The sequence below is a fragment of the Prosopis cineraria genome, unplaced genomic scaffold, assembly GCF_029017545.1.
Source record: "Prosopis cineraria cultivar Desert tree isolate PC_DT_omini unplaced genomic scaffold, ASM2901754v1 PC14, whole genome shotgun sequence".
NCBI lineage: Eukaryota > Viridiplantae > Streptophyta > Magnoliopsida > Fabales > Fabaceae > Prosopis > Prosopis cineraria.
Window position 1 is genome coordinate 8,602,315 of NW_026555345.1, and position 13,240 is coordinate 8,615,554.

The window sequence follows — 13,240 nt, forward strand, 5'->3', positions numbered from 1 at the left end:
ATGCATTTGTATTAACTTAACCATATTTTTATGCATTTGTGTGACTTTATCTTTTCTTTCCTTTGATTGTAGGGATTGATGCCAACATTTGACGAACTTCTTCTAAGAGTTGAACATCGTTTATGTGTTTGACATCTATATGCCAACATTAAGAATAGATATCGAGGTGAAACAGTTATTAGAGACTTAGTGTTGTAGGCTACAAAGGCAACACATGTCCCGAGATGGAAGCAAAAGATGCATGAATTAAAGAACAAATCAAAAGAGGCACATGATCATTTGATGAAATTCCTCCCAGCATTTTGGATAAAATCTCACTTTAGTGAATATCCAAAGTGTGACATGATTATGAATAACATATTAGAGTCTTTTAATAGACATTTGTTAGAGGCGAGGGAGCTTCCAATCATTAGATTGTTAGAATGGATATGGACATACATGATGACAAGATTTCATCTAAACAAAAAGAAAGGATAGAAATTTAAAGCTTGTGGAAGTGTATGTCCTAATCTAAGATAAAGGCTAAATAAAGAAGTTATTGAAGCACGAAAGTGGGTTACAAGACGATTTAGGGAATTTGAATTTGAAGTGTCCTATTACTCACATAAATTTGTGGTTGACCTTCTTGCAAAGAAATGTACATGTAGATGGTGGGACTTGACTAGGATATTACCTTGTAGGTATGTGACTGTGTCAATTTATGCATTTTTGATTTATCAATGTTGTGTATTTCACTAACTCATCATTAATTTGCAATCCCAGGCATGTAGTGAATGGTATTTATGCAAAGCAAGAAGACCCTCATGATTATGTTCACAATTACTTGAAGATAGATGCTTATATTGACTATTACTCCCTTACTGTCAAAGCAATTAATGGTTGAGAATTGTGGGAAGCTACTGATAAAGAGGAGATAGATCCTCTATCCTATCACAAAAGATTAGGAAGACTACCAAAAGCAAGGAAGAAAGTAGTAGATGAGCTATAATAGCCTAATAAGATTTGCAAGACAAACCCAAGCCGCCGATGTTCATCTTGCAAGAATTATGGGCCCAATAAGAGAACACACACTCAAGGAGGTACTTCACATCAAGAATCTGTCAATGGCATACCCCCATCACAATCACAATACTAGAAGATGTATTTAAATGTTGTTCATGACTTTTGAATGTATTTGGAACACGTGTCAAATTTATTTTGAATATGTTAAGTGTAGCTTTTTGATGTAGTAAATAATTTAGAACATTCTTAGCTAGATTTTGAATGTAGACCACGCTTATATGGAAGTATTAGGAATATTGATTTAGTAATCAAATTTTTTGTGTTTAAATATGGAACAATATTATTTAGTCAACTAGTAATTCTTTTCTAGATTAGATTTTAGAGCCAGCTAGTTACATTGATATGGTCCAATCTCCTCTCTTCTTTTGAGTTAAAGCCCAATAAGAATATGTTTTTCCTCTGCAAAACATAATGGCTAAAAGAGAAAGAAATTAAATTTATCCATTTCCTTTGTTTATTCCTGAGTAGACATGTTTAAGTCTTTTTTTTACTGACTTTGCTCCTTTATCTGATTTTTCTTTCAAATTTCTCTACTTTGTTGTAATTTAACATGTAAAAATGACCATTCAAGTCATATATAATATGCCTACACAGGGGTGAGAGTTGATAGGACAACGATGGAGCACTTAACACAATTTTTAGGGATGAGGATTGTAGCTTTTAAAACTAAATTTTATTTGAAGAGATCATTGAATTGTAGCGCCTTTAGTTTACAATGTCAATAAAAGAAAATAAAAAAAAGAAATCCATTCTAGAAGGATCTATATTGCAGTCACCTCCACTGATCTAGTGAAAAGTGATTTTTTTATTAAATGGTTCAAAGAATAACTAAGGAAAACAAATCAAATAAAAAACAAATAAGACATGCAAGTCTGCTAGAATGATCACCTGCAAATTCAAGAATCAAGATAATAAAATTACAGATAAAAGCTTAAAACTAAGCTACAAGGACTTGTTATATTTATTAAATAATCTCTAAAATAGTTCAATAATAGCAGGTATCTAGCAGGAAGAAGAGGAGAGAAAAATTCCAGGGAGAAGGGAAGAGTATAACAAGAAAAGGAAAATTAAGGCCACAAACTTCTCTCCCCAAAACCCTCGCATCCCTCCTTACAAATATAGTTGGCATTAAAAATATTTGCTCCAAATTGGAAGACCATGACTTTGCCAACTTATCTCTCGCTCCCAATCTATCGACATCGCCGTTCATGATCCTACATCTTGCCTCTTTGATTCTTTTCTTCTTGGTTTCATCGATCTTAACCTTTAAGCATTCACAATCTCTCCCTGCCACCTGTCGGCATTGCCTTGCATTCTCCATTGAAACTGCCATTCATGGATAAGCTTCACGCTTGTTTGCTTGCATCATGGAGTTTTCGATCTCACCATGAGGTGTTTTCTAGATTTGGTTTCTCATTTTGTCTTTTAATTTTTTTTAATCAGTTGCTACGTTTAGATATGAAGTTGTGCTAACTTGGATACCACATAAGCAAAGTTAATAGAGTTAATCCAGTTAGTGACATGTAAGCATAATCTACTATGACCTACTAACGGTAAGGATGGATTTTTTTAAATGGACTAAAGTTGAAGGACTAAGTTAAAATGAGTTAAACTTGAGGGATTGAGTTGCGACCAAGTTGAAAGTTGAAGGATTAAATAATTAATTTTTTCTTATAATTATTATTGATACTATGAGAGGTTTGAACAAAAGTTTCAAATATAGAATGGAAGTATATGTAATTAAGATAAAATAGAGGGAAGGCAGGAGTATTTTACTTTTATTTTTTTGAAGTTTGCTTGAAGTTTGACCTTGGCTGTTAAGTTAATTTTCTTATTGATGAATATATTCTCTTGAATTTCCCTCTACGGTCTCTATTATATGGCACCTTTTAGAATGATTTTTTGATCCTTAATATAAGACAATTGATATTGTATTAATTATATTTTTTAATATTACCTCTATTTAAACTCATTAACTATGAGATATAATGTAATATAAATTTAAAAATTTTTATTTTAAAAATAGGTTAAATTGGATATTTATTATATTTTTATACAAAATTAATGACTTAATTACTTCTTCTTAATTTTGGTGAAGTCACGAAAATACTCCAAAGGAGTAGCAAATAAGAGGATGATACTTTCAATAAAAATGTGTTTGCATCAGTCAATCCATAGTATTTTTTTACCTATAAAAAATCAATGGTATTTTAATTAATTATTATATTTTTTATTTAAAAAAATATTTTTGAAGATAAAGATGAAAATTATGATATTTCATAAGCTTAGGGAGAGTAGTTGTTATCAACTAGAAAAACAACACACTCAAAAATGTCATTAAACTGAACCTTTTAATTAATATATATTAAAAATTAATTGTTTGATAGAATACAATAATACTTTGTAATTTACTAATAGATGTTGAGTTTAGTAAGGAAGCCTAACTTTTTATTACGTGACACACTAATGTTTACATTTCATTAGAAGAAATACCTACATTTTATAGTTGATCATATTTAACTCCGCCTATGTTTATAGTCGGTCCCAAGCCCGAGTAAAGGAGGAGGGTTGTGTTAGGCCATCAACAGCCAATGTAAAACTTTGTTGAATCTATCATGAACATGGACAATAGACGTTATAATGTCGGGAGAGAAGCTGGTCAGTATGTGAGGGTGCATGGTGGTTTTGGTTTTGGAGAGCTAAACAATGAAGGACAAACTCTTTTTGATTTCTCATTGGCGTATGATTTTAAGATTGCTAACACTTGTTTCAAGAAGAGAGATGAGCATCTCATCACTTACAAAAGTGGAGCCTCAAGGTCACATATTGATTTTCTTTTGGTTAGGAATACAGATAGAAGACTTTGTAAAAATTGCAAGGTGATCCCTGGAGATGCTGTAACGACACAATATAGGGTCTTAGTCCTTGATGTGTGTATTATGAGTAAAATTCAAAAACATCGACAAGTAGTAGCACCAAGGATTAGGTGGTGGCAATTAAAAGGTGAGAAGCAAGATATTTTCAAACGAAATCTTTTGGATAAAGGAATTTGGAAATCTCAAGGAAATGCTAACATCATGTGGGAGGATATGGCTAAAAAGATACGGGAGGTTGCAAAAGTAGTTTTGGGAGAATCAAAAGGTTTTGGTCCGAGAGATAAGGAGTCTTGGTGGTGGAATAATAGTGTACAGGACAAAATCAAGTATAAGAAGAACTGTTTTAAAGCCATACATTTGTGTAACAATGAGGAAAATTGGGAGAGGTACCGTATGGCTAAGAAGGAAACTAAGAGAGCTGTGGGTGAAGCTCGTTCTAAAGCTTTCGAAGAATTTTATAAAAGCCTTGAGACGAAGGAAGGAGAGCGAAATATTTATAAGATTGCCAAGAGTAGGGAAAGAAAATCAAGAGATCTAGAACAGGTAAGGTGTATTAAGGATGAAGAGGGAAAAACTTTAGTTACAGATGATGAAATTAAGAATAGATGGGAGACTTACTTTTCTAAACTTTTCAATGATGGAGAGGGTTCATCTAGTAACTTGGAGGATTTAGTAACTGGTGAAGGAGAACAAAATTTGTCATTCTATCGAATAATACGTGATAAGGAGGTAAAGGAAGCTCTTAAGAAAATGGCAAATGGTAGAGCCAATGGACCTGATTGTATATCTATCGAAGCGTGGAAATGTTTAGGTGAAGAAGGGGTGAAATGGTTAACTAAGTTATTTAATGTGATTTTACGGTCCAAGAAAATGCCTAATGAGTGGAGGAGAAGTACATTAATTCCTATTTATAAAAATAAAGGAGATATTCAGAATTGTACTAACTATAGAGGGATTAAACTCATGAGCCACACAATGAAATTGTGGGAGAAAGTAATTGAGCACAAGTTGAGATTGGAGATAAGTATTTCTGAGAATCAGTTTGATTTTATGCTAGATAGATCAACTACAGAGGCGATTTATCTACTAAGAGGATTAATGGAAAAGTATCGTTGTAAAGATAGAGATCTACATATGGTTTTTATTGATTTGGAAAAAGCTTATGACCGTATATCAAGAGAAGTGCTTTGGAAAGCGTTAGAAAAAAAGGGAGTACGGATTGAGTATATTAAAGCCATACAAGATATGTATGAGGGGGTAAAAACTAGTATAAGAACGCCTAGTGGTCAAACAAAGGATTTTTCTATAAAGATTGGACTACATCAGGGATCATCTCTGAGTCCTCATTTGTTCAACTTGATCTTAAATGTTTTGATGGAACATATTCAAGGGGAAATTTTGAAATGTATGCTCTTCGCGGATGATATAGTTCTTATAACAGAGACAAGAGAAGAGGTTAATTGCAAACTTGAGTTATGGAGGAGGACATTGAAGTCGAAAGGTTTTCGTCTGAGTAAAAGTAAGACGGAATATTTATATTGTAAATTTGGTAAAGGACTATTTGACAATAATTTGGAAGTGAAATTGAGAGATCAAATTATACCTCAAGTGGAAAAGTTTAGATATTTCGGAGCCATTATTCAAAATGATGGCGAAATCAGTGGAGATATTTCACATAGAATTCAAGCTGGATGGTTTAATTGGAGAAAAGCTAAAGGAGTTATTTACGACCGTAAGGTGCCTAATAAACTTAAAGGAAAGTTTTATCGCACTACTATCAGACCGGTAATGTTATATAGTAGTGAATTCTGGGCTCTAACGGGACAGCAAGAGCATAAAATTGGAGTAGCAGAGATGAGAATGTTACGATGGATGTGCGGACATACACGTAAAGATAAAATTCGAAATGAGCACGTACGCGAAAAAGTGAGGGTGGCACCTATTGAAGAAAAAATGATAGAAAATCGGTTGAGATGGTTTGGGCATGTACAAAGAAGACCAAGAGAGGCACCAGTGAGAAGAGTGGAACATATAACTTTGAGTCCGATTAAGAGAGGTAGAGGAAGGCCTAAGAGAACACTCTTGGAAGTTATTGAACGCGATCTCTTAATTAATAATATTCCTAAAAGCTTGATAAATGATAGAGCACAATGGCATCTTGCAATCCATGTAGCCGACCCCACCTAGTGGGATAAAGGCTTGTTGTTGTTGTTGTTATAGTTGATCATATTTCAAAAAGAATTGTCTGTAATGAGTAATATCAACAGCTATTAGTTATAATAAAAAATTATACATTTTTTAATTTTTTCCTATTTAAACTCATTATTAATGATAAATTTTTTGTATATCAATATAAATTGGCCACATTCTCAAATTTTTAAAAATTTAATCTATATGTTTTGGGCACAATATTTTTTTTTGGTCTAATAGGCCAATTTATCCAAATTAAATTTACAAAAATAGTGAAATTGGAAAATGATAATAAATAATCCTCCATATGTCTTATATTAAGAACTAAAAAATCTTTTTAAAATATACTTTATAATAAAAATGGGAGGGAGCATAATTGATGTTTTCAAGGAATTTGGTTTTTGTAAGGAGAATTTGAAAAATCTTGCTTCTTATAAACCCTTATCTCACCCTTACCCATTGGACTTGACTTCCCTCCTTCACACTTTCGCTCCTTCACCCTTCCACTGCAAACCTAAGAAAGATCTAAATTATTCGAATTATATCTAGACAATCTAAATTAAATGTTTTATTTTTATTTTTATTTTGCATATGTATTAAAATAAAAAATTATATAAATTATAAAAAATTTAATAAATTTGTTCACCAGTTTAGATACTCCATATTTGAAAACTCTCACTATAACCTTTTTTGCTTTAAGCAATAGTTTTCTTTGTAATAGTTCTAAAATTGTTGCCTATTATGGGCATAAGCAATAATTTTCATATATTGCTATTAATCCTTACTTTAAACAATAAATATTTGTCAATGATTGAAAATTGTTCCCTAAAGTAGAATATGCAATAGTTTTTAAGTGTTGCAATAAATATCGAATAGTCAACATAAAAACCATTTTCTATAAAGATATTTTTATCGCAACATTTTTAAATTGTTCCCTATGCTAAGAGGCAACAAAAATATAAATGTTTCTTATAAATTTTTTTTGCAACATTTCATAACTATTGCTAATTTTTTTTCTACACATAAAAAATTTACTTTTTAAATTTTCTACATACTTTTATATATTTATTTTCATAATTTTAATTTATTATTTAAATAAATTTAAAAATTAATTTAACAATTCTCTCTCTCTCTCTCTCTCTCTCTCTCTCTCTCCCCCCCCATCTTTCTATATATAAAAAATATTTTGTTTATCATGTTTAAAAGTTGTGTTAGAAGAGTGGTTGTAATCATCCATTCCATTTAAGAGATTCAAGATTCAAATCTTAAGTAGGGAAGGAAATATTAAATTTTAGCCATTTAATAATTTTATAACAGTTCTTAAATGTTGCCTATTTGATGTAATAAGCAACATTTTGAAACAGTTCCCTATAGTTAAATATCAATTGTAGCCTATTTTTATAATATAATAAACAATTTTATTAATGAAGTATGACTATAGAGTGAACAAACTATTGTCATATACTTTTAGTTATGTTACTTTAAGTAACAATTCAAAAATATTGCCTAAAAGTATAATTAACATTTTTTTTATAATTCTTACTACAATTTTTAAATGTTCCTAAAAGGCAAAAAATGTCATAGTGTTTAGCTAGTTATTAGTCTCATCTCATCTCACTGATCTTACCAATCAACATAATCTCATGCGATATAATGAAAACACTTTTCAACTTCTACATACAAGAAAAAGTCATTGCCTTGAACATACATTTAAGAGTTAAAAGGTAAATTTGTCTAAGAAATTTTTCACTAGGTGCAAATGATATTCTTAACTTTTGTTTAGCACAATATTATCCCGAAAGTTTCAACAATGAGTAGGCTCAACTAGTAATGCTTGAAAACAAACTTGTTCAAACTTGCCTATAGGTAACATAGACTAGTTTGGATTTGGACTGAAAGCATTCAATGTAATTCAACCATAATCTTTTTTTGATTCTGGGTTATAACAAGTTATTGAATCTTTCTTTTGATTTAAAGTTGATGAAACTTTCTTTTGATTTAAATTCATCCTAACCAATACAAACTTAGGCACAGTATTTTTTGTCAAACTTTACAATCGAGAGGGGAGGGAAGATGATTTGAACTAACTTAGGTAGCATAATGAAGATAAAGAGGCAAGAGTCATTGTAGCTTCTAAATAGGTTTTAAATCAAAGTATACTGATGTTGTTGTGGTGCATGGTAAAATAAAATGCTGTTTATAGTGTTAATTTTAGTCAAATAGTAGAATTTTGAATATACATGTATTTCTTTGTTTGTACTTTGAGTCAAAATAAAATATCAATGTTTTTAACATTCATAGTCAATGTTTGCTAACATGTACCTTTGTCATGAATTAGAGATTTTTGCATCATTTTTAAGATTGATGGGCACCATAGTATATTACTTTATGAATATTTTTACCCTTAACTTATTTACACATGGCATATTATACTGTCTCCCTTATTAATCCATAATTAACCCCCAATAACAAGGTAATCATGGGAATAACCTAAATAAATTACCAAGTTTGTAAAAAAAAAAATTTTAAATAGGATCCCAAGTTTTCAAAACTTATAATGCTATAAAATCATTTTAAAAAAAATAAAATCAAAGCAAAGCATGTATACGAAAGCATGGACATCATATAAGGTAAGATAATATCAAATTGGGGTCAAAAGAGTAAAAACAAAGCTTATGGCAAATACACTATAGCATAAACTTTTATGTGACAGCATAAATTGTAGGACCTATGATAGAGCTGTCATGGCCGATTTCCTACTTGAACTTCTAATACACACCAAATCTCCATCCAACGTCTGATTGAGGTGATTCAGGTGTCCACAAAAAGCTCATTCAGTGAACTAGTTAATGACACTAGTCTCATTTACAAATTATATCACATCAAAAAGTTAGATGCTCAGAATTAAAACTACTACTTCCTTAGATTTCTCGACTTCCAAAGTATCCAAAACCCAACCAAAGTGCCATTAGCCAACACAACCACCTAGACCATACTTTAGAGACTTAAGATGACTTATGTAACACCCTACAATACACATATATACCAAAGATCATATTTTCACTTCTCAACTCCAAATTCCTTAGAGGCAAAGAGGGAGGTCATCATCATTCAAATTATCCAATTACACATTTACAACCCTTAAAATAGCTTTAAACATACTTGCACAACATTTTGGCCTTGAATAAGCATGTTTAACTCATACAAAGTAACCAAGGGCATTAAAACACTAACTAACAATCACATATAAATGCAATGGTGTAAATAGTCAACATAATTATTCTAGTTAGTAATATCATGATAATTACACATTAGTCAAAAGTATTTAAGGCATTACAGTAGGAAATCTAATTCCTAAACCTCATATGCCTTTCCCTTATCGCAATCAGAGCTAGCCCTGTAAAATGTTAAATGAGAGGTGAGTACAACTACTCGGTAAACAAGTTTTACCTAATCTATATAGTTGTATATCAATCAAAAACAGATACAATTGACAATAAAGACACACATAAAGCATGTATGAAAACATATAGCCTTAACTATAACAATAACAATCATGTGACCGAGCTTTGAACACATAATCATATATATATATATATATATGTATATCAATAATGCACAATCTAGGGTCGCAATAATACCAACCATGCGCCTTTAAATTACACTGGATCATAATACTAACAACCATATAGCTGGGACTAAATGCGTGATCATATGCCAATTTTATACTCTCCTGTTACCTCTGACATGAACTGGTGGCTATTCGGTGGCTACATCTTTCACGAACTAACCCAGCCTTCTACTTGTAAGGAACTACTAGGCCAGGGTTGACTCACTTCTGTAATCTAGTTTATCCCAATACTAACAATCATGGGGTGTCGTATCCCTAAATCTAATCTAGTCTCCTTATGAATTGGTAGAGATTAATTGGGTTTGAGTCCTTCATAGAACAAGTAGGACAGTCCTGAATTAACTATGGGAGAAAGGCTACCTCCTAATTTCAACAGTCGGTGCCAAGATAAGATCTTGATTCTAATGGTTACTATCAATATCACATGGGTTTAATTAATTACTCCTCTCCTTAGGCGAACTCTCGCCAATGATCATGCTATGTACGTATATTACATATGTATATGCATTATAATCAACCATTCATATCATGAATCCATGTATCCTTACTCACATGCTCATCACATTTCACATGCCAATTACCATATTTTCATCAATTTTCACAATAACATGCCATCAAAATAATCATTAATCTCATATATGCCTCATGCATAGGGTTCTTCATTTTTTTTCAAAATGATTTCACACATGTAGAACATGTATATTATTTACAACCATTCAATACAACTTTCAAAAATGACAAATTTGCGTCAAAGAGTTCAAAATGTCAATCATGTTTTCAAAACAACAATTTCAATCAATAAGTAATTAATATCTAACTATACAAACTAGGTTTTCCCTGGTTACCTGAAACCTTTGAGAGGTCAAAGGCTTTTGAACTAAACTCAAGTTCTTCGGTGTTTCATGAGGTTAGTCTATAATTAACATTAACACTCATTACTAATAATAATCAAGATCACCACTTCCAACATCTAATTTCATAGTTTAATAACTAAATTTCTCAACTACAAGATCAACCTCACATTCAATGAGTTCCTTAACTCTCACTAATTTTATTTAGCCCTCAACAACTTAAATAATCACTAATATATCATCCAACAACCCAAAATCATCATCAATGTCATAAATTACTCACTCTCAACTCTCAATTTTCAATACTTCAACAACCTAAAGCTCTCAACTGTTGAGTTTAACCACCTTATTAGATTTATTAGCTCTCATTAGCTCCAACTAATACTAATAAAATCCTTAATCAATATCAATGGCAGCCACCTACCTCAAGCACCACCACTTATGACACTTTAGGATATAATTTCATCTATAATTGAGAGCCAACTCTCATAGATGTATAAAACCACTATATCTAGGCTTAGATAACTCAAACAACTCTCATTAGTCTTATTTAAACTAATGGATTTGGACCTATAGCCTTAGGTTTAAAAATCATTATCTCCAAACCTCAAATCTCACTTCCAAAACGTGTAGAGAGAAGAAGAAGAGATAAGGAAGGTATACATAGGTAAAATCAAGCTCCAATCACCTCCAAAATGCCCAAAAGTATATGCCCTAGCAGAGGAACAATTTTCTTCATCGCCCTCCCTCTATTTCAAGCTCGTTTCAACTTGTTTCAGATGTTTTTGCATTTTTTTAAAAAAGTTGGTTGTAAAAATTATGCTATAGCATAAATTTTTATACTGCAGCATAACACATGGTGGGCTAAAAATTCAATTTTTCTCTACAATTTGAGTCCAAGAGACCTGATTTACTTTCAAACCTAATCCAAAAACTAAAACCAAATCCAACAACTGTCTCTAACTATTTTCAAATCCATTTATATTTAAATTTACAAATTTACCCTTCATTAGCTTAATTAATCAAGGGAATAATTTTCAAGATGTTACACATACCACAACCCTTACTTAACAGAAGTTTAGCCTCTGTTATGGATTAGAAATTTTTTAACCACATTTTACAGTTCTTGTGTAAAATTATATCATACTTGAGTTGAGGATATCAAAATATTTTATGAGTAAATGTGCATCTTAATTTTTAAAAATGTTCAAATTATTGTGTGTATAGTCCAAACATTACTTTTATCACACTATTTTTCACACAAGCCAAATTAGGTCAATAAACATTAGTGTTAAATGATCACTAATAATATTCAATAGAACATTTTTATAACTCACATTCTTGTTAATAATTTGATTATAAGGTTAAATATTTTTTTTGCCTTTAAATTATATATTTAAAACATCTAGTGTCTTATAATCCATTTTAGTACAAAGTTACCATTAAACTTAAAAAAACAGAATAATATTGCTTTCTTGTTAAATGTTAACTAACTAGGGTCAATTAGTGTTATGAGTCCCACAAAACATGATTGGTGACATTTGAGGTGGCATCCATATTAGAGGATTTAGACTTAGTGATTGTACTTAGTATAGCCATTAAATACTTGTACCATTTAAGTCATTGAAATCCAAATTAATGGTTCTAAATTCATAATCCACTTAAAATTAATGAATGAATGAGTTTATTTAAATCATTGATATAAATTTTAATAACTTAGAAGATACAGGCACTCAGTGCCAGTCACCAAATCCAAATCCCCATATTAGAAGACTCTTTCTTTAACCATCAATTCCTTGCTTCATCTTCTTCACAACAATGGCCATCCTCCATAAAAGCAACCTTCAACCACCTAGAAACACTAGCTAGCCACCACGGAAAAAGCTATAACCCACCACTTTACAAAAATATCATGCATCAACAATAACTTAAAAAAAAGTAAAAAACATCTCAAGAAGCAGGCAGAAATCACGATCTCTATGGTCCATGGATATTGCAAAGGACCATTAAAACCCATTAAACTAGAATTACCTCTTGCATAGCCCATCAATAGTTTCAATGCAATCAAACCCAACAAAGAAGAAGATGGAGCAAAAATTGCAAAAGGCAACTAGATCTCTCTTGAAACCCATCAAACCATAATACCCCCTTATTGAATAACTAGCCACCTTTGACAGTTTCATTCAATAGAAATTGAAGACCTATACCTCGCCTTCGAAGGCTAGGCCAATATAGGAATCAAGAGACTCATGAGGTTAAGCGAAGCCGTATCTTCTTCCTCCTCAGTAGCCATAAGCAGAGGTTCAGATTAAAGACATCATAAGCTTTGAGCTCCTCTCCTATCCGGCTTAGGATGACAATCAAAGGACCTAGCAAACAAACTTCAAAAAAATATAGTAGATAGTTTATGCAAGGACAATAAAGGTGGTCGGAGATAGACCGATGTAGGTGACAACAGCCTAGATCTACGAGGAGCAGTAGTTCTATCCTAGCTTTAATGTCAACCTAGATTTGTGGGGAGATGGTTGTGGAAAGATCAATGCAAGGCTGGTAGGGAAAGTTGAAGGAGTCGTGCGAGATGCCAAAAGACATGAGGTGGAGAGATAGAAAGGCATGTGGAGCGATATGTA